Source organism: Topomyia yanbarensis, chromosome 3, assembly GCF_030247195.1.
Source record: "Topomyia yanbarensis strain Yona2022 chromosome 3, ASM3024719v1, whole genome shotgun sequence".
Taxonomy (NCBI): domain Eukaryota; kingdom Metazoa; phylum Arthropoda; class Insecta; order Diptera; family Culicidae; genus Topomyia; species Topomyia yanbarensis.
Genome location: NC_080672.1, coordinates 26,571,318 through 26,590,675, shown reverse-complemented (window position 1 = coordinate 26,590,675; position 19,358 = coordinate 26,571,318). Strand labels below are relative to the sequence as shown.

Sequence of the window (19,358 nt, the reverse complement as noted above, 5' to 3'; positions counted from 1 at the left end):
TTATTCAAATCGTTTATTTGATAAGGCACGTTGCGTTAGCTTAAAGGTGCCAATTTTGTTTTGTTTTACATTTTAATTTGCTTAAAACTAGGGGATTACACATTGATTTTTTTAAAATGAAACTAATGCGATTTTATAGCTATCTTATATATCTACACAAGGGGATAATATTATTTTCGTAAGATTAGGGGGGTCATTTAGTTTTTGTGGCAATATGGTTTGACATTTTTATCAGTGAGATTATTGGAGCAAATAATGTTTAACTAAGGGGGACATTTTTTTACGACTATCTTAAAAATAGGAATAACTAGAGGGCATGATTGAATTTTGTAAAGATTCGTAATTATAGTTATTTTTGTGGGTAGTAGAGTTGGGCATTTTCAACGAGATTATATAATATAATAGTTAAAACTAGAAGAGACAAGAAGAGCTAAATGCTTCGCGATGATATTGGGGGGGGGGGGTGTTACTTCTGGGTATAAGAGTCAGAGGAGGGAGGGTAGACAAAGATGGCAGGGAGAGAAAATTATTTCAGTTTCAGGCATCGTGAGATCAACGGATGGATTACAAACTCGGGTGGCCTTCATCAGGGGAATCATGTAATGGGACGCCGGGTGGCCCTCCTCAAGATGGCAGGGGTTTTTCCAGACGATTTCGTAGTACGGCTCAGATGTGGATCGGCTACATTTCTAGTTAAGCGTGTTATGTTCGTACCGTAGGTCCCGTGTTTGTTGGCTCATTCGATACAGATGCTTTGATACAGGTGGAAGAGGGTTCTGAGAATGATAAGGAAAATAAGAAGGGGCAGTTAGACTTGTATATTGATGGTTTTCACAAAGGTGTATTTAAGGGACATATAGAGGACATCGCGGCTTGCCAGCACATCTCGAACCGGGACGTTGGTTGGTCTTCCTCGGGCCCGCAGGGTATCCATTAGCCGAGACCTGGCGGAACTGTACTCGGAGCACGCCCAGACAATGTGCTCGATGTCGTGATAGCCGTCGCCACAAGCGCAGATACCACTATCCACGAGCCCAATACGCCGGAGATATGCATCCAGCGTGTAATGGTTTGCCATGAGTCGGGACATCACACGAATGAAGTCACGACCCACATCCACCCCTTGAACCAAGGTTTCGTCGATACCTTAGGGATTATCGAATGAAGCCACCTTCCCAGCTCCCCACTGCTCCACGAAGTTTGCCAACTTTCGAGGGTTCTCTGATGAGTAATACTGAAAAATTCGCTGAAGCAAATTGGTCTTTCGTAAACGTCTCCTTCTAAGGCACCCACCTTAGCTATAGAGTCTGCCTTCTCATTGCCCGGAATGGAGCAATGAGAAGGGACCCATACCAAGGTAATCTGGAAAAAGTTGTCAGATAAAGCACTCAGTAGCTCCCGTATTTTCTCCAAAAAATACGAGGAGTGCTTTCCATGTTTCATCGAGCGAATAGCGTCAATGGAACTGAGGCTATCCGAAACGATGAAGTAATGGCCTGCGAGTAATGTTTCAATGACTCCAAGGGTATACTGAATGGCAGCTAGTTCTGCGGCGTAAACTGAAGCAGGGTCACTGAGTTTGTAGGAGGCGGTGAACTTTTGATTGAAAATACCGAAGCCAGTGGACTCTTCGAGGTTTGATCCGTCAGTATAAAACATCTTAGAACAGTCGACTTCTCGGAATTTATTATAAAAAATATTTGGAACCACTTGTGGGCGTATGTGGTCCGGAATTCCAATAATCTCATCTTTCATGGATGTGTCGAAGAAAACAGTAGATTTAGAAGTATTTATGAAATGCACACGGTTGGGATAGTAAGAAGAAGGATTAATATTTTGCGCCATGTAGTCAAAGTACAGGGATATGAAACGGGTCTGAGAATTGAGCTCAACAAGCCTTTCGAAATTTTCAATCACGACCGGGTTCAAGATGTCGCATCGAATGAGCAATCGATATGAGTTCCCAAAATCGATTTTTCAACGGGAGAACGCCCGACAGCACTTCGAGACTCATCGTATGGGTCGACTGCATGCACCCTAAGGCGATACGCAAACAACGATACTGAATTCTTTCGAGTTTGATGAAATGTATGTTCGCGGCGGAGCGAAAGCAGAAGCATCCGTATTCCATTACCGACAGTATCGTTGTTTGATACAACCTAATTAGGTCTCCTGGGTGGGCACACCACCACGTTCCGGTTATTGTACGAAGAAAGTTGATCCTTTGCTGGCATTTCTGTTTCAGATACCTAATGTGACATCCCCAAGTACCTTTCGAGTCGAACTAGACCCCTAGATATTTTACTGTGAAGACCTGAGCGATAGTTTGACCCATTAATAGAAGCTGTAGTTGTGCTGGTTCACGCTTCCCAGAAAAAATAACCAACTCAGTTTTCTCCGTGGAGAACTCAATACCCAGCTGAAGAGCCCAAGCAGACAAATTGTCCAAGGTATTCTGTAATGGTCCTTGTAGATCGACAGCTTTGGGTCCCGTAACAGACACCACGCCATCGTCTGCAAGTTGCCTTAACGTGCAGGAATTGTCAAGACATTCATCAATGTCGTTGACGTAGAAATTGTATAACAGGGGGCTTAGACATGAGCCCTGGGGAAGGCCCGTGTAGCTAAATCGTGATGTCGATAAGTCATCATGCGAAAAATGCATGTGCTTTTCCGACAAAAAGTTTAGTAAAAAGTTGTTTAAAGTCGCTGAAAGACCATGCTGGTGCAGCTTCTCTGAAAGAATGTTGATCGAAACTGAATCAAAAGCCCCCTTAATATCTAGGAACACTGATGCCATCTGCTCTTTGCTAGCATAGACCATTTGAATTTCGCTTTTGAGCAACGCAAGACAATCGTTCGTCCCTTTGCCTTTGCGAAAGCCAAATTGTGTATCTGACAGTAAGCCATTTGCTTCGACCCAATTGTCGAGGCGGGATAGGATCATTTTCTCGAACAACTTCCGGATACAGGATAGCATTGCGATCGGACGGTACAAATTGTGGTCGGAGGCTGGTGTTCCTGGTTTTTGGATGGCGATGACCTTAACTTGCCTCCATTCATGAGGGACAATGTTACCCTCAAGAAACTTGTTAAATAAATTCAACAAGCGCCTTTTTGCAGTATCAGGCAGATTTTTCAGCAAGTTGAATTTGATTCTGTCTAACCCTGGGGCGTTATTGTTGCATGATAAGCATAGGCGTGCGCAGCCTTTTCCATTAGGGGGGGCTAACAGATTCAAAACTTTCAGTTATGAGCTTCATTATCAGTTAGATTTCTGGTATAAGTTTGATTATGAAACAGTTATTTTATTTTGTTATTGAAATTTACGTTGTTTCATTTATTTTATAAATCTAGAAGAAATTAATATTACACATTCTCAACTTCATTGAAATTTTGTTTTTCGTAAATTGGAGCTTTATGGCCATTACTGCAATTGTCCGCAACACCAAATTTATACTACTTTGGAATATCTCAGTGATCTTTGACAACATAAAGCCTCTGTCCCGGAAGCTGTTTCAAGTTAAATTTGACATACGTCTCATCAGCCTTTGTATTTATTAAATGTGTTCAGATCCTGAACATACGTTTTTCAGACCCGCGATTTTGGCCGTAATGCTTTGCTTTACGGTCCAGTTCTATTGCTTGATAGACCTGTACTTGAAAAAAACTTCCCACATCCATGCCCGAAAGTCCTGGATTAGCTTTGAAAGCCTTCATAAAGTCCTGACGCAGTTTCCGGCACCGCTTCGACAACACGATGGCACCTTCTGGACAGCAGACAAACATTACTTGAAATCTGTTCGCACTGCACATATCGCTGTCGGTTCCGACAGCATGAAGTAACAAGTTATTTTAAGCTTGTTCGGACATGCCGTAGACTCAGGTGATCCACATTTCCAAGGCCAAAAGATCCTGACTCCTACGGTAGCAGACAAAGGGTTAAGTCGCAGGTAAACTCTAAGCTTGCTCATATGACCCTTTCCACGCTTTTCTAAACTTTCACCATTCAACTTCTTGCTCTCCCTTGAGTACTATGGCTAATATTGAAAAATATACTTCACCTTCCAGTCCCTTGCTAATTAAATTCCGTAACAACTATAGGCTTTAGGCTTAAAAAATAATTTGATTCTACTTTTAATTTTTTAAATTTTATTTTATGATATCTACTTTCAGAATAATATGTGCATTCTCACCAAGATTTTCACCAAAATATTACAATTATACTTTATAAAAAAATCTCTATCTATAGGTTTGGGTGAATCTCTATTGTATTTATAAGAAAAATGGAAACTAACAAAAACTTCTGAACAACTCCGAGAATCAAGTTTAAAATAGTCTTTCTGTAGGAAAAAAAAATATTAACACTTTTCGAGGTGGGTGTGACTGGTCCAAAATACATTTAGAAAACATAGTTAGGAAAGAAATCAATTTTTTTCATAAACCAGTGCTATTTATAACGACCGAAGAATCCGGGTATTTGATGCAAACCATGCACTATGGGGAGGCCAAATCGAAAATTGCATCAACTCCAATTTAATTCAATTCTTTACTGAGTATTAATATAAACTGTAGCTAAGAAGAGTATCTCGGAAAAATATTTAACTTAACTGTGTAATATGGATGTCTAAAGATAAAAATTATGAAAAATAGACATATCATGTGCATTTTCTCAACTATACGTATCTTTGCTGAACTTTAGATGAAACATATGTTGAAATATGCCATTTTAAAGCTAAGAACGCCAGCTTTGTGATTAATTTATTAGAAATGCATATATATCGTATTGATATGAAGTTATATGCAAAATAACCATTCAATGTCCTAAAATATCCACAAATTGGATCCGGCAAAAAAGGCCTCCAATGTCCCCCTTAAACTTTCGATGGGGGATGAAAGGTATCTTTTAACTAATAGTGAAGATTTTAGTTGCCCTAATTTTCCCTAAGCTGAGAACGCCTCACTTGAAGTTTTATTGGCTGTCTCAACTACTAGACCAGAGAAGGATAATTCATGTTTCATTTCATTTCATACATGTTTCGGTTGAGTGTTCCATATTCCACAATTTAATGAACGAGGATTACAATTAGAGCCGATGTATTGAAAAGATAGCTGATCTGACTACATTTATGCCATACAACATTACTGTGTAGCAACAAATGGTACTGAGTTGTACTGAAACCCCCAAGTTACCGTTAACACGATAAATCGTCGCTGTTGTGCTATCTTATGACAAACGCCATTTTGGGGTAAATTGAATTAGATATCACTTGTCCAAAATATCTCTACAAAGCGGCGTTTTCTGAATGTTGACATTCTGCTTAGTTACTGAGATACTGCGAGAAACGTGATGAGAAATTTTAATTTTTTCACTTCAAATGACTGTGTCTGGGTATTGGCTCAAGTTATCTTGATGTATAAGATGTTTTTATGTGTAAAACTATCTGAGAAACCCACACACACACACAAATACACGAATTGTGAGAAAAATGCAATTTAAGTTTTAAACTGGAAATATAGCATATTTGGAAACACTGTAACCAAAAATAACGATTTTTCCAGATTCCCTGACTCATTGCCTTCAAAATACATCTCACCGATTGTTTATAGACCGAATGAAGCCAAGGATATGAATAAAAGTTAAAAATTGATGATTTTTTTCCATGGAAAATTTTCCATGCACGATTATGACACGTCATAAAAATTTTGTCATCAATACACACCTGTGATACGTGTTAGCGCGACTTTTGTTTACATTTATATTAAAAATTCGCAATCAATTGTATTCCTTGAATTGTTTAAACCATTTATACGCTTCAAGATATTCAATCTCAAACTTTAAAAATCGTTTTTCTCGAAATGTGATAAATGGCACTTGTCATAAGATAGCAGAACAGCGACGAAATGTGTCCTAATACTTGAAATTCTTATTATACCAAAAAGCATGATTTACAATTCACTTTTCATGCTTATATTAATGAGCTTCGGATTCGTTAAAAAACAGTGTTTGTGGCCAAGAATTTTTTTAATACATTCTGATAGTCTTAACTATTTCGTTTTCATGATACTGGTTTATATAGGATTCATTAATCTGTATCTCCGGAACAAGAGTTCCAAATGAATCAAAAATAATCGCAAGCTATAAATATGAAGAAGATATATTTGCATAGCAATCACCTGAAAGAGCGACATTACCTTTAAAGCCCATTGGTCATATCGACGTTGAAATAATCACCAAATAGCCTAAGCACTTCACACATTTTTCTATTTACTTCTATGTAAATAAATAAATTAAAATACTTATCTGCCTCTTTCGCGACTTTCATTCTCTCTTCGTCACTATCGTTTTGAGGGGTAAGCACATGTAATCTGAGTTTTTACTTTTTGATTTTTAAGTTTTTCGTACCGCTTTAAAGCCAAAAATCCCATTTTCGCTAAAAAAAAACATTTTATTGTAAAAATAGGTATAGTAATAATTTTAACGAAAGGTCTCGTAGTTACCTGGAGAATGATGTGAAGAAGAACTGTGCAAAATTTCGAAACGATTGTTCCAGTAGAATTTGAGTAATAATGCGCACCGCATTTTTTTAAAGGTGCCTTCGAAGAAACAGTATCACTCGCCCAATGAAAATTTAAGCAAATATTGTTCAAATGTTGCATCATTATGTGGAAAGTGAATGAATTGACTAAAATTCTTTGAATCGCTAATATTTTCTTTGAAAAAAAATTAAACTTGCATACCCTTCCTCCTTTAAGGTTTTTAATCCTGGATACGTCCATTATGAGTAATAATGTAATTAATAATGTACAACATTAACAACTCAAGCAAGCTTTTCGTGAAAGAATATATTTTTCGCCACCTGGTTGTATGGAACCTTCCCATAGTGCCGTGGTAGAATGCATTAGAGATTTTCTGTAAGCCACTTTTTGTTACGCTCCACACACATATTTTCCTCGATTGCATAACTTCAGCGAGAACAACGCTTTCCCCCCAAGTCGACGACGCCTTTAAGATTGTCTACTGATCACTCTAGCGAATCTCTCTCCTGCGCGCTACATGCCCAAAAGCTTTTCATCGTAAGCATGCATGGAGTCATTTTCCATTTTCTTTTCTTCATCATAGTATTTAACAATAAAGTTTTAGTAGGATTTTGTCAGAAGTTATATCAAGTTACATTTTTGACAAGTGTGTAATCGACGTCAATTCCGAAGTCTTTCATGAAACCAAGAAGCATGTGATTATGGTTTCGTTTCTTCGTACACTGTATAGAATCGTATTTTCGAGTACATGCTTCAATTTATCTTTTACTTTTATTACCAGGGCACTAGTAGTATTGTCATAAGGCGATGGTTCGTCGTTTCACAAAAACCTTTTCTCCTATTTCTCCTTCGTATAAAGAAGAGTTCTTGCACAGTTTTTTTCCTTTTATCGACATTTAATTAGCTAGAGATTGCTTAGTAATGAAAGTAAAGACATTTAAATTTAGAGCCATAGTACGCAAGTGAGAGCAAAGATTAAATATTTACAGATCGGAAAGCTAGAAATGTCTCACGACAACAGCAGAGTCATCCTTCTTTACCATGCGAATCGCCATATTTCCTATCTGTATATTCCAAATCCTTTCATAACAAGAATTTTTATAATTTTGCTACTTAGTAATCTCTAGCTAATTTAATGTGATTAAAGGGAAAAAACAGAAGCAGAATAAGTTGTTATCCAAACAAGTAACATATATCTACAATTCCAAAAGTTCTTTTAATATTATATTACTGTTAGAAGAAAGTTGAAAGTTTCTCTTGTTATCACTTTCCATGTAATACCTCCTGGAATCGCCATATGTGCCTGTGTAGTAAAAAGTTTAAAAAATTTAGTCAAAGCAAAAAATTAAATTGATCACCAGCACTCTTGTATTTTTAAATCGGTAACCGAATCTTTGCTGCAGTTACCGCTTCCTCTCAGCAATCTTATCTTGTTATCGAGATTCCTGATTTCAACGAACTTGTTACGACTGTTGATTTTATCGAGGCGTTCAAAGATTACATGGCTTGTTTAAACAAAATGAGTTATGCAGTAAGTTTCATATGTTTCTCGTATGTCTTGAACATGATAATCATACTTATAAAAGTTTTTAAAAAATTCCAAAACATTAGCCCCCCCTTGCGCACGCCAATGATAATAAGAGAGCAAGTGAGAACTCCACCATCGAAAAAGGTGTTTCGTTCGCGGTATCGTGAGGGGACGCGGCGCTGCATGTTTTCTGTACTGAGACAAAGTCCGGACAGATCTTCTTGGCGAAAGCGAATATCCAGCGGTTTGAATATTCCACGTTCTCGTTGGTACTGTTTCGGTTACGCATACGTCGAGCCGTACCCCAAAGAGTGCTCATCGCTGTTTCTCTCGTTAACCCGTCGACGAACCGGCGCCAATAACTGCGTTTTTTGGCTTTCATTAGACTCTTCATTCGCCTTTCTAACGACGCGTACTGTTGATTGCTAGCGGGTAACCCGTCTTCCCGGAAGCCCTTATATGCAGTGGACTTTTCCGCGTACAGCTCTGAGCACTCTTTATCCCACCACAGGGTGGGAGACCGTCCATGGGTATTCGCGCTGGGTACTGGTTTAGTCTGAGCTTGATTCGCACTGTCGAGAATCAAGCCAGCCAAAAACCTGTACTCTTCCTCCGGAGGAAGTTCTTGAGTGGATTCGATTTTAACGGATATCGCGGTCGCGTAACTCTTCCAATCAATGTTCCGTGTGAGGTCATACGATACATTGATTGTTTCCGATGGTCTTGAACCGTTAGCAATCGAAATCACGATAGGCAAATGATCGCTACCGTGGGGATCAGGGATCACTTTCCACATGCAATCTAACTGTAGCGATGTCGAGCAAAGCGATAAATCCAACGCGCTTGGGCGTGCTGGTGGTGTAGGAATCCGCGTCATTTCTCCCGTGTTTAAGATGGTCATGTTGAAATTGTCGCAAAGATCTTGGATTAATGTTGATCTATTATCATCATGAAGACAGCCCCATACCGTACCGTGCGAGTTAAAGTCTCCCAGAACTAGCCGCGGTGCCGGTAAGGATTCCGTGATATTACAAAGCGTTCGGTGCCCTACCGAGGCTCTAGGAGGAATGTAGATGGAAGCAATGCAAAGGTCTTTACCTTTGATTAAAACTTGACAAGCGACAATTTCAATGCCTGGTGTCGAAGGGAGGTTAATTCGGTTGAAAGAATAGCACTTTTTGATCCCCAAAAGTACTCCTCCATAGGGGTTTTCTCGATCCAGACGAATTATATTAAAGTCGTGGAAGTTGAGATTTATATCGGAAGTTAACCAAGTTTCACATAATGCAAAAGCATCCCATTTTAAACTGTTTAGTAAAAATTTAAAGGAATCGATTTTCGGGAGGATACTTCTGCTGTTCCACTGTAGAACAGTGATCGAATCGGTGACCTCGTTCGATGACTTAGCCATCGAAGGATACGATCGCTGCAAGGAGGGGCCATTTAGTAGTCAACTGCTTCAAAAATGTTTGCACTATAGGGAGAAAACGTATCAGAAGGCTTTTAAGAGGATCAGTAACATTGAAAGCTGTGAAAATTAAGGACTGAGTATCTGTTTGAAAAAAGGGGACACTTGGGGTTTTGGATGTCCCTGGAAGTGGTGGGTACTCCTTGTTAGAATTAATATTTCCAAGTCCTGGAGCAAATTGCTTCGGCTTTAGTGCATCACTTCCGTTGGATTTATTGATTGTAATTGGCGCACTCTGAGTGGACGACACCTTGGCACCCTTACGGGGCAATGTAGGGGAGGCTGGAATTCTCCTCTTCCTGGATTCCCCTGGGTTAACCAAAGATGTTCCCTCTCGTGGGTCGTCAGATTCTTGCTCAACGTTAGCCAAACCAGCATAGGGATTTTCGGACAGGACAGATGGCGAAGCATTCTTTAGCATTTCTGCATAAGAACGCCTTGAGCGCTTAATTTTATCCCCGCGCTGCTTGTACGCAGGGCATGATTTAAGAGCATGTGAATCCTCATGCTCTCCTTCGCATTTGCCGCATCGTTTCTTATTTCCACAATATGTGGCTGTGTGGCCCAACTGCTTGCAATTGCTGCAGTTCATGACCCGCGGTACGAACAGGCGAACTGGTAGGCGAACCTTGTCAAGGAGAATGTAGTTGGGAAGAGAGGACCCGGCGAATGTCACCCGAATCGAGCCTGATAGAGAGTAGGCAGTCTTACCTCCCTCGGTGTTTGCGGTATACAATTGTTTGCATTCCAAGATCTTAATCTGTTCAAGTGAGGGGTCCTTAAAGCAGCCAACCCCGTGCTCCAACAGTTCTTCGCATTTCAGGCCCGGTTCGGACACTACCCCATCGATTTCACAGGCCACACAAGGCACGTACGCTTTAAATTCCCGCGTAAAGCGCTCACAGCAAGCAATCGCGTTTGTCTGGCCGAGATCACTCACTAGAACACGTATCTTGTTTGCCCGAACACGTGTTATCTGAGTTACGGCCGGGTAATTAGCAGTCAGATCTCGAGAAAGTTTTAATATATTAACCGGTTTCTCTCCGGTCCGAAAATATACCACCCATGGCCCAGAGGAACCTTCTGGGTACTGCTTTATACGGGGAGCAATGCGAGTATTAGGGGGATCAGGGACTTCCATGATTACATCAGATGGTATTTCGCCCTCGGCCATTTAAGCACGAGGGCAGAGCGTTATATAAACGGGAATGTGTCTTATTATTTGATTACAAGGTAGAGTAAAAGTAGGGAAAAGGAAAGAAAGCAAACGAGGAAAAAAATAAAGCAAAACTTATCTGCAAACAACGTCGATTGTTCCGCACCAGCGAAAACAATGTACTGGATTTACTGCCGGCACCAGCAGAACGGCAGCTAACGAACGAACAAAGGATGACCTTCACTTACTGAAGTTTACACACCGAACACCACTGTGAAATATAACGATCCGTTCCGTTCAAAGGTTGGGAGACGTATGGAGGATATGTGATAGTATTTGTTCGTCATACTTCGCATACTTAATTTTCTTCTCCTCACTATCCAGCTCTTCCACATTCTTGCAGTTAGACCTTACCGACGACTGGTGGCATAGCTATTAGGCCAGTAATAATATTGACTTTTTTCGAAAGGTAAAGGAGTCCACACGTCGAATGCCAAATAAGAGCTTGGGCGTTTGCTTCTGGTTTACTCGCAAGAATTTTTAAGTTTGTATGTGAAAATATAGGAAAAAATCAGCAATGAAAACAAGAAATTCTCTAAAAAATTCCAGTATCATGTTGCGCATCCCTAAATCCTCACGGAAAAAAAATCGTTAATAAATTCATATTCAATTAAATTGTGTTTCCAAAAAGATTAGTGTGCCCCGAATGGCGTTACATTCGAATGTTTGGTTGAGTTGCTGTGGTTGTTCCCTGGACCCGTTTAGTTTTTCTTACGATTCTGGTTCATAATTTGGGAAGCCGACAGTAAAAAAATGTTCATGATTTCGCAATTTTCGTAATTTCTCATCTCGTTGCAGTCATGAATATACTGTTGAATGTTTCTGTCAGAACGGCGCGTTTATGTTCATGATTTTAAGATCATAGTCATGAATTTTTATATTTGAATGTGATTTATGTTCAAGATTTCATGATATTATTCACGATTTTCAAAAGTTCTATTCACATTATCACACATATTTTATTAACGAATAGTGTCATTTATATTCATGATTTCAGAATCTTAGCCACGATGTTTGGTATTTTTGTCACGATAGTGTGATTTGTGTTCATGATGTCACGATTTACATGCACGTTATCGTGATATTTTATTCTTGAGCTTACTTTCGAATTTGACACTTGGACGGCACTGACGTCTATCTTCCGGATACAATTCCGGATTTTGGTGGTCAACTGCTTCGTATCCTTGGCACGCCAATTATTTTTGTACACTAGGGCACTGAGGGAGTCGAAAAATCCTCAATGGGACGGCACTGGGGCAGGTTGGTCGGGTTCCTTTCTTTCAGTACGTACGGTATCTTTTTCTGCTCAAGATACTCCAGCATTTTTTTTGAAATCCCTCTGACCGATGTGGCGATGTACAGCATCACTTTTTTTCAAATTTATGCTTAAACTTATATTTTACCTCGGGCGTGTGGCCGACTTGTCGCTGGTATAGTGGCTGTCATTTCCTGGAATGTGGGTCCTCGAAAGCGGAAAGTAACCTCCGTCGTACAGCACGAAGGACGTCCCGCGATAATTCTTTGTCATCCACCGGCAATGGGATTTCACGAGCGCTATCTGCTAGTTCGTGTATTCGGGGGACCGAGTCTTCTTCCGACAGATTATGTCCTCCATCTTGAGGGTTCGATGAATCAAGGTATGGGAGCAGTGATATTTTCGGCCTGTGTCACGCAAACTCGTTCCGTCCTTGTTGTCGAACAGCTTTTTCAACGCTTCCTTCTTCATCATCATCATTATCTTCGCCGGACGGCCGCTACCGGCCTTCCGCTTTACGCTCAGGGATGCCAGGATCTGGTAAACTGTACTCACGGGCACATTTTTATCTCGACAGTGGTCTACCGTAAACTGCGTTTCATAAAACCGTACAACACACTCGCGGTGTGCTTGCTGGTACAACGCCATCTTCGATTGAACTGACAGCGCCTGAGTGAAAAGGGGCCCTTACACGAGCAATAAAAGTGTCATTACTAAGCAGTGTCATTACTGGAATTGTATGGGAATTCCATCATTATTCGCCTTACACGTTCATTAAAAGTGACATTACTGCTCAATGATGACATTACTAACGCCTCATGTACGGGGCCCTAAAAGAAACACTCCACTCATTTCTAGGGAGTCCAGAGAGCAATTCTCTTGGAGAGAAAAAAATTTACGCTCTTTACTTTAATTACAGAAAGGTATTGAAATCATTCTTGAAAAAGACGTGAAAATTTTGATCTTGTCGTTTTGTTCACAAAATATTCCCTATTTATTCGATATAATTTTTCAAGTAAGTGATGAACGTAATTGTGCCGGAAGAACTACCATAGGAAGCAGTCTAAACAATTCACCGTTATCCGATTGCCTCGCGCGGTTGACAAACTCGGCTCTGGGAGCATTATTGGAAGTCTCGTGAACAAATGGCGATCTCTGCTGTTGCCTACGACCAGATGCATCGTGCGAGTTGTATCGATCGATACGAACTTGCTGGAGATAAGTAATTTTTTTGTTTATTTGATTTGATTCTATGATATTGTGGTGTTTTGAACTGGAGTCGACTGTTTCCAATTTTTAGGTTGAAAAACCAAAAACCAGACTGCAAAGCCATACAGTCTGGTTTTTGAGCGGAAGCAGACTGTTTTGTCTTAGTCCGACGTTTCGCTCCGTTTGGGACTTTGTAAAAGGTCCCAAGGAAACCGAGGCGTCTGATGGAGGCAGGATGCTTTGTTTTTGCTTAGGAATGGGACTGCGGAGCCATACACCCAACCAATAGATTTTGTGATATTCCATTAATTTCCCTTTCTTCCTTGAATTGTTTTTGCCATCTCAAACAGTTCCTTGACAACAAAATACGTATACAGTTAAAGTTTGTGTGTACCGAACCTCAAAGATTTCTTCAGTACTTATATTTTAGTTTAGTCTTATAAAGTACGCCAAGTGTTTCTTCCTTTTTGGTTTGGCTGATATCTATTTTGATGAATTTTCAACTCACGTGTGCAATCGTTGCTGATAATTGACTGATAATATAGTATGACCCAAAAAATTGTTTTTGTAAATATCTTTTCAATTATCATTCTTATGGGTTTCATATATTCTACGAAGTTGTTTCAATCGCTAAAATACACAATTTTTATAAACGCGTAGGTATTCTCAAGTATCTTCGAGGATGTTGAAGATTATATAACTCTACTGCAGACAACGAGAGTCAAGTGAACTCTTGTGAGTTTTATAGTGTTGACGCAGCAGTTCTAATTGCAATTCGAGTTGGCTGCCCGTTTGGAAGTTATTATTTTTAAAACTTTTGCAAATTATACCAAAAATTATCCAATAACTTCCTAGTCGCAAGAGATAGACTCTTCTTGAAAGATGTGTAACTTGACAAGACGAACAACTTTCTGGAACGTGCTGAAGCTTTATCTACGATATTTAAGATGTTATGTTGAAAAATAGTCCAAATTCGCTAGTTGGACAGGAAAATCTCAGAATTGGTACTAATTGAGCAATCCAGACGTTATTCTGTATCATTCTAGTTTATCGTCCCGGAACAGAATCCCGCGAACAACTACGACATTTTATAAAGAAAGCAGAGCTGTCAAATCCCGCATACTATTTCCTCCCCCGCCAAAAGTAATCGTTAAAAGGAAGCAAAAAAGTATAAATAACAACCCAGTTCCGAGACGTAGCGGGAGTTATTATGAAGGGTCCCCAGGTCAAAGCAGTACTTAGATCATGTTTCAAGCAAGGAGTCAGCCTCCCACTAACTTCGTCACCAGCAGCAGCAGCAGCAACGCGATTGGACGAAACTCATTATCTGCATTATGGTAAACCCGGAAAGCGTCAAGCTGTGAAACAAGCAAAGTTTTAATGAGCATCAGCAGCGTTTCAAAGAACATGGTCTGCAAAGGACGTTAGGATTGTTAAGTTTCAAGTTAAAACAGATTGTAATTGCAATGTGATCAAAAGTTGTCTCTCCCCGTGAAAAATGACAGACAAAATAACGGCCTTCAGTATACGTGCGTCTTACATCCGGAGTAATTACGTCTAATGCGTTTCAATCCGGCTATTTCCGGCTGCCCGGTTATAGCCGGGTGAAAGCCAAAAATATGTATGTATACACCGCTCATCGCTCATCGTTTCCCATAAATCGGTTTTCGTCCAGACAGACAGTGCGATTGATTACATTTATTGGTCGCGGAAAAATAGCACATCCTCGGTAGTCGTCGTTCACGTGCCCAGACGCATGCCTGCCTCAGCTGTGGATCGGCTGGCTTCCGTCAGACCACAAACCTCTTCCACTTTCGTATTCTTTCCGTGACCATCTTTTTTTTTTATTTTGGTGGGGAAGGGGGTTTCGCCAAAACGAGACCGCAAAGTGCGCGCAGTATCTTTTGTTTCGTAACTTACACTTTTTGGTCATCAGGCGCGGTATGGGATTTAGCTAGGGTTTTCTCCTATCCCGGTACTAAAGATAGAATCGATGACGTCGGAACAAATAGGAGGGTATTTTTGGCTGTGTGTGTGCGAAGTAATGCCGGGGCGCGTGCTGAATTCCAAACGAAAAAAAAAACTGCCAACGACAGAAAGTTTTTTCGTCGCTGTTTAGCTACTTTCGTCACATCACTGGCGGGTGTCGTGGGCGGTGTCGTGTTCTCCGTACCGAGCACTAATTAATTACACCCCAAGAATAAATGTGTGCGGTGTCAGAGACAAAAAACAAAAGTCTGAGCATTGAAAGCCACCAAATAAAGTTGCCTGCTGTTATCTTCTAATGAGCCCGGGCTTGCAATGGCAATCGTGTGGAATAAAAACAAACCGACAACCCATTTAGAAAAATCACATGGTCGCGTTTAATGAGATATTTAAATTACAAGCGATTGTCACCTTTTTCGTCTGTTTGTTTTTTTCTTTCTTGACCTAATGCTGGCGGTTTTGTAAAATTGTCGCGCCGAGTAAAAATATCTCCGATGCTCCGATTTACTAAATGGTGTTTGGTTTTTCTTCTTATGACATTGTGCCACCATAAGCGGAACGGAATGATAATAATAACACTGATAGCGAACCAAAGGGAGAATACTCGACCGTCAGTGTATGTAGTCCGTCGGACCTCTGCCATCATTTTAAAAATGGGATTCGTCACAAAATCTACTGTACGCTCTCATCGGTAACGTTAATTCTGTTAAGAAGCTCATTTATTGTAGCAGTAAAGCACCTAATGCTTTGTATAATTGAAACAAATACACAATACAATAAAATTCCCCAGAGGCAGGATTCGAACCTGCAACCCTTGGGACTTCGACCTATTGCATAAACCCTTGGTATCTAACGGGGAAATCAAATAGATGAAATCATTTGTCGATTCTCACGGTAAAGAGGGACAAGTCTGTCTTTGCCAAGAGACATGCTGGTGAACTCGAGTGATTCGTAGTTATGCTGCCTAAGCTCGACCCTCATCAGCAGAAGACAAAAGTTAAGCCCGTAAGATATTAAGCCTGTTCTAATGACCCTGCCACTTTTAGTTTTTCCCTACCCAGTAATCTCTAGCTAATCGAATGTCGTTAAAATGTAAAAAAGAAAATGTGACTAACATAGTCGAAATAAAAAAAGGCAAATAGATCAAATATATTAGGTGGCAGCTGCGGTTGTGTGTGATCTCCCTTTGGAGGCAGGGTACGATCACTGTCGCCAATACGTATATAATCATGTGTTCTTTCTGGGACGTCATCAAAACCTAGGAATTGCCAAAGAGTTTGTACATTGGGCGAGGGCCCAAGGGTTACAGATTCGAATCCTTCCTCTCGGTAGATTTAATTTTTCACTTGATTTCGCATAATTTCGAAAAAAAATTAAATAAAAAGGCAACCTCTGGATTCTAATTAAATAAAACTTTTTTTTATTTCTATAATAGAGGTTTTACCCTAAGCTCTTCGGGTTAGAAAAATCTCTGACGCTATGTGCTGGATTGGGATTCAAACCCAGGTGAGCTGCGTACAAGGCAATCGGTTTACCAACTATGCTACACCCGTCTCCAAAATAAAATTTAAAATAGGTAAACAATCTCCGACTTTCAAGATATTTCTTCGAGTGTTACACAGTGATAAGGCAAAGAATTTATTTTTGAGAGCTTTTCTTGAAATATTCTTCTTCACGCCAAGTTTTTTTTTAAGTTTGGGAGTAGAATTAAAGCGTATCGGCGACTAAAAACTATTCAATTTAAATTTCCGGCATCAGGAAAAGAATGAGCCAGAATGCAAGTTTTACCAAAAATGTACCAGGAAATTTTTATTTTTATTTTCAATGATTGGTGTTCTTTATAAAAACTTCTTCAAGATTTTCTAAAAATTATCAGTTCTTTAAGAATAGCGGAGATCTGTTCAATTTTATTGAAAATTGTTATTAAAAAAAGTTATTAAAATTGTTAATAAAAGATCAAAATTTAGAAAATTTTGTCCTTTCTACAAATTTAATTTTGACTATTATAGTTACACTTTCTTTTTCACTTTTTAACGACATTCAGCTAGCTAATTAGCTTTTTTTTTGGAGAAAATTAGAATTCACAAGTATATGAGTATAAGAAGATTCACTTTACAAATTAGTTACTACTACTTTACTGCCCATGATCGCATATTTATCCTGTTTTCTATGGAATTTCCTATCTTTATGGGACTGATTTGCGATCATGGGCAGTTTACCAAGTAGAAAGAGTTATAAAGCATTTAGAGTCATAAAACTAGAGTGAGAGCAAGGATGTGAAATATATAGAACGGAAAACTAGAATTGGCAGAGCAATTAGAAACAGACTTACGGACAAATCTTTTGTCTTCTGCTGGCAGAAGTCGAGTCTAGTGTTACTACGAATCTTTCTTGTTTTCCAATCTGTATATTTCACATCCTTGACCTCACTTGAGTACTATGGCTCTAAATTTTCTTAACTTTTCTTACATTGTAATTTGTAAAGTACTCTACTGAATCTTCTGATATTCATATAATTGTGAACTCCAATTTTTTCTTAAATATATTGTTCAAAAATATAGAAACATTCGCAGAAACAAACTATTTTTTCCACAAATTTTTTATAATTGGGATCAACAATCCAAAAAAATGCCAGTCTCCGTTGGGAACATTTCTAAATTAGACTTATGTTAGTATTTTTATATATTCTACAAATTAGTACTGTCCAATAATTGATGCTAATTCAAATATATAATATATGTATTCAAAATTTGTGAAGCCACGTTGGTTGCTTGAATCAACATATACAAAAATTTCCCTATTCTAGGTGCAATTTAAGGGATTATGTTTATTGCATTTGAAATGAAACTGTCGGCTTGTTGTTTATCACTTTTTTCGGTCAAATAACTCATTCTGCCAACTAACTCGCTCGGTCAAAAAATTCGTTCAGTCAAATGACTCGTTCTGTAAAATAACTCGTTCGATCAAAAGACTCGTTCGCTAAATTACCCGTTCGGCCGAATGGCCCAATTGACCAAATTACACGTTCGGTCAAACGAATCGTTCGGTCAAATGACTTCGGTTCGTTCAAATAATTCGTTCGGTTAACTGATTTGTTCGGTAAAATTACTTATTCGGTGAAATTGATCGTTCGGCCAAAAGACTCGTTTGGTCAAATAACTTGTCCGGTTAAATGAGTCGTTCGGTCAAATGGCTCGTTCGGTCAAACAAAACGTTCGGTCAAACTACTAGAACCCTTTTAGCCAAATAACTTGTTCAGCTAACTGACTCGTTCGGTCATGTGATTCGTTCGGTAAAATGCCATGTTCGACCAAATCACTCGTTCGGTCAAATGGCTCGTTCGGTAAAATTCATCGCTCGGTAAAATGGTTCATGCAATAAAGTAACTCGTTCGACTAAATTATCATTCTGTAAAACTACTCGTTCGGTAAAAAGAATCGTTCGGTAAATTGATTGGTTCGGCAAAAATATTCGTTCGATCACATGCTCAGTTAAATGATCCGTTCGGTCATATGATTCATTCGGTCAATGCCTCGTTCGACCAAATGACTTGTTTGGTCAAACAACTCCAGCCGAATGGTTCGTTTGGTAAAATAACTTATTCGGTCAAATGACTCGTTCGGTCAAATGACTCGTTCGGTCAAATGACTGGTTCGGTCAAATGACTCGTTCGGTCAAATGACTCGTTCGGTCAAATGACTCGTTCGGTCTAATGAATCGTTCGGTCAAATGACTCGTTCGGTCAAATGACTCGTTCGGTCAAATGACTCGTTCGGTCAAATGACTCGTTCGGTCAAATGACTCGTTCGGTCAAATGACTCGTTCGGTCAAATGACTCGTTCGGTCAAATGACTCGTTCGGTCAAATGACTCGTTCGGTCAAATGACTCGTTCGGTCAAATGACTCGTTCGGTCAAATGACTCGTTCGGTCAAATGACTCGTTCGGTCAAATGACTCGTTCGGTCAAATGACTCGTTCGGTCAAATGACTCGTTCGGTCAAATGACTCGTTCGGTCAAATGACTCGTTCGGTCAAATGACTCGTTCGGTCAAATGACTCGTTCGGTCAAATGACTCGTTCGGTCAAATGACTCGTTCGGTCAAATGACTCGTTCGGTCAAATGACTCGTTCGGTCAAATGACTCGTTCGGTCAAAT

At 39.6% G+C, this 19,358-nt stretch overlaps 1 protein-coding gene across 1 annotated transcript in view; it reads left to right on the top strand.

The window, feature by feature from the left end:
* Nucleotides 1-19,358, top strand: part of LOC131693333 (uncharacterized) — a 172,669-nt gene that overhangs the window by 84,055 nt on the left and 69,256 nt on the right. The window lies entirely within an intron of this gene.